Source organism: Pimephales promelas, chromosome 3 (assembly GCF_988280905.1).
Source record: "Pimephales promelas chromosome 3, fPimPro1.hap1.1, whole genome shotgun sequence".
Lineage (NCBI taxonomy): Eukaryota > Metazoa > Chordata > Actinopteri > Cypriniformes > Leuciscidae > Pimephales > Pimephales promelas.
This window is the reverse complement of record NC_142771.1, coordinates 21083793-21087631: the sequence shown is the minus strand read 5'-3', so window position 1 is coordinate 21087631 and position 3839 is coordinate 21083793. Positions and strand designations below refer to the sequence as shown.

Genomic DNA, 3839 nt, shown 5'->3' with positions numbered 1-3839 from the left:
GAGAGTATGCTGGCAAAAAGAGAACACACCTGAGCTTGTAATAAAACAAGAATCAACATTGGTTTGGCTTTTTACACTGTAAAAACGAACTTTTTGGTGTAGTAATATATATTAAATGAATCATCATAATTTTTACTTAATAAAATTAAAATTCAATGTGAACTAGAATTTTCTAAGTAAAATTTTAAATATCTACGCGTTTAATTCATGTAATAAATTAACTGGTTGGAAAGAGTAAATCTTATTATATATTTTCTTGTAATATTTAAACGTTTTATAGTCCCTTCACATAAACATAGTAATTTTAAGTAAATTTTAATAGAAAAGCATAACGCGTTTGAATCCGCACATGCGCGTTTGGACAAGTCTAACTGCGCACTTTGGATCTGAGACGAGACGAATTGGCGGGCTGCTGCGTGGCTGCTTTCTGTCGTGTTTGAGGTAAGTTTGTCTTTCTGTTTTACATTTAATAAAACATGAGTCTGTGTGGGTTTTGATTGATGATTCTTGTTTATTTGACTCAATAAACATTAATGCTCACCTTACAACATGGCCTCATATTAGTGCAACGCGTGTGGGTTATCCATAACAGTATACTGTATCGTTAACCCCTTTTCACTTCCTAACGTTAACGTACATTATTTATATTGAATCGGAAGTTTTCAATAGTTTTATAGATTCACAAAGAACTGTTTTTCGTGTAAAAATGTCAAACTAAGTAGAAATTAGTAGACAATCTTTACCGTTTTAACTGCTAGCTAGCTAAAATTGGGCCTTGAAATTAACAATTTAATGTCAACCGCTCTTAACGTTATACTGTTGACCATGGAAAAGTTTGAATGCTCTTGCTGAATATTGCTCAGGATGGAACGTTTACACATAAAGCTATTTTTTTTTTTTTTCAATCGCACTAAATCGTGCATAAATGAGGTCTTAAAGTAAGCAGGGCTGCGTTTCTAAAATCATCCTGTTTCTAAAAGTTGATTGTAGAAAATAGAGATCGTGAGTGGTAATCATGGGCAATAATAATATTGACAACAGTAACTGATTTAGCACATGAAAAAATAAATAAACTTGAAATGTACTAAACTCAAAGTTAAAATTAGTGTTTCTCTTTTGGATTTGCACATTACAAAAGAAAGTGCTGGATTGTTCACTCCACTGTTGATGTATACAGTCCTTGTATAATTAACCCTTGCTCCCTGCATCAGTCTATTTAACCAAATTTCTGCTGTTGTACTCTTGAATCATTTTGTCACATTAGATCAAGGAGGAATTCAGGAGAATCGATCATGGGGCAGAGATTCATGTTCAGACTTGACCAATGCACATCAAGACTTATTGCCCTGATGAAGGCCATGGGAGGTGTTGTGGGGACCAACTGAGGCCATTTCTGGACAAACTGAGTCAGGTGTGTTTGATCAAAAGTGTGCTTGTTCACATTTTTTTAAATAAGATATACTTAATGTATTTCTCATACATGCATGTACATTTATTGTATAGCTTTTAATACAATATAGATTGCATTAAAGTAGCTTTACTGTATTAAACAGACAAAAGTCAAAAGTTCAGAAATTTCAGTAATTAGAATTTTAGTCATAAATTACAACTTAAATTTCAAATATTAAGAATCTGTACTGAAGATGATAGAGTTTCAGCGACAGTTCTGCTTTGGCCAAAATGCAAGGCAGACAGGAACAGGAAGTAGAGTCACTTTGCTCTAAGTACTTTAAATCAGTGTTCCTTGCGCATGAATGCTTTTGTGTTCTCACTTGATTTCATTGAGTTCATTGTGTATGAATAAAATGTTGTGTAATGGTACAATATAAATCTGTTCACAGACACAAAGCCTTGAGATGGGAATCAGTTATCCGCAGCCTCATTCTCTACTTTGACGATAAAGAAGATGATAAACTGTGTTTTGAAGATGAACAGAGTTCTGACGGGTTTGGGACGACATGAGGGTGAGTCATTAATGACATCATTTTCATTTTCACAATCACGAAACGTCGCCATGGAAATAATGAGATATATTTTAAAATGAAAGTCGCACACTGGGTGGTCAGCTAGAATATTTTAAAGTTGCGTGTGAAAGGTTAAACAGAGTCAAATTTATTTCACAGAAAACTGCACTCCAGTTTATAGCACCCAAAAAAGGATAGTTCACCCCAAAATAAAAATTGTCATTGTTTACATTGTGTAAACATTGTTTACACTCAAGTTGTTCCAAACCGTTGTGAGTTTATTTCTTCTGATGAACACAAACAAAGATATTTTAAAAGAATGTTGGTAATCAAATGACGGTAGCCATTGACTTCCATAGTAGATTTCTAATGGCTACAGTCAACTGTTTGATATCCCATTTTCTTCAAAATACAATGTATGTATGATATACCGTCCTTGTCCAGAAAAGGTAATACAGACATCATCAAAGTAGTCATGCAGTGACTGCAGTGGCTCAATTTTAAGTTTATAAAGCGGCAAGAATACTTTTTGTGCGCAAACATAATGACTTTATTCCACTATTCATTTCATGAATTCATATGCATAATGAAAGCATAGGTGCACTCGAACAATCATTCATTAAAACGCATAAAACTTTAGTTTACAAAGACGTGAAACTCACCGAGTGGTCTGGGGTGTTCACTGATATGCTCACACAAAAATCGCTGTAAAAGATGCTTTCCAACAGGTTCTATCGTAGTTTTTGTCCAAGTCCATTTTCTTCCTGTTTTCGGTCGAACTAGATAACTAAGGATCGCGCACGCAAACTCGAACTAGATAACTAAGGATCGCGCACGCAAACTCGACAATTGACTACTGTGGATTTCGACCAAAAACAGGAAGAAAATGGACTTGGACAAAAACTACGATAAAACCTGTTGGAAAGCATCTTTTACAGCGATTTTTGTGTGAGCATATCAGTGAACACCCCAGACCACTCGGTGAGTTTCACGTCTTTGTAAACTAAAGTTTTATGCGTTTTAATGAATGATTGTTCGAGTGCACCTATGCTTTCATTATAAAGGTGGGGGGATGCTAACACAGGATCCAAAAATTCTCGTGACCGGAGCATCTGTCTAAAAAACAATCTTAACTATTCTATTTCATCAGGGACGATCTTAAAACAGGGCTTTAATTGTAAAATACCGAACTTGTCCTTTAATGCAAGTCAAATAAAATAATTTAAGCCATTATATTTTTGTTTCTCAAAAGAATTATATTTTTTCTTCTAAATTGTATGCAGGAGGACAGCGGCAGTGACATCACTCAGCACAGCATTAAAATACTGGTCGTTCGTGGTGCTGATGGAGAAGATCCAATCGATGTATCCATCCTTTTTGAAGGGAAGGAAATGCTGGAAGCAGCAATACCGTAAAGACAGTTTTACTGAATGCACCTGTGTCAAGAGATGACTGAATGTCCATTCTTGTATGAACATTTTTGATGACTGAAAAATAAACTGTTTAATTGAATTTTAGTTGTGTGATTTGTGAAAAATATTGAGAAAATGATTATTTATTTATGTTCATGATTATTTATAAAAAAGAAATTATCAATGTTTAAATGTTTAAATATGTAGTAAATGAAAATCTCAACAAAAAAACTTAAATAATATCTACTTATTTTACTTCATTAAATGGTAAGATTTACTTAAAAATTTCATAAAAGCAAGCTTCCTAATTTAAAAACAATAAATAAACTTTACTTAATTACTTTAAATAGATATAGCTTCTAAATGAAATGTAAATGGGTATTTTTTACTTAATTTCTTCATGAGAGTTTTGTTCAATACTAAGTAGATTTTACTTGATAATGGCACGCGAGTTGTACTTAAT

At 33.5% G+C, this 3839-nt stretch overlaps 1 long non-coding RNA gene across 1 annotated transcript; it reads left to right on the top strand.

Annotated features, from left to right (window-relative positions):
* The first annotated feature begins 317 nt into the window (after positions 1–317).
* LOC120461010 (uncharacterized) lies at positions 318–3476 on the top strand. Its single transcript, XR_005618077.2, has 4 exons — positions 318–441; positions 1265–1411; positions 1842–1964; positions 3248–3476. It is a non-coding gene; the product is annotated as an uncharacterized LOC120461010 (long non-coding RNA).
* Positions 3477–3839: the final 363 nt, after the last annotated feature.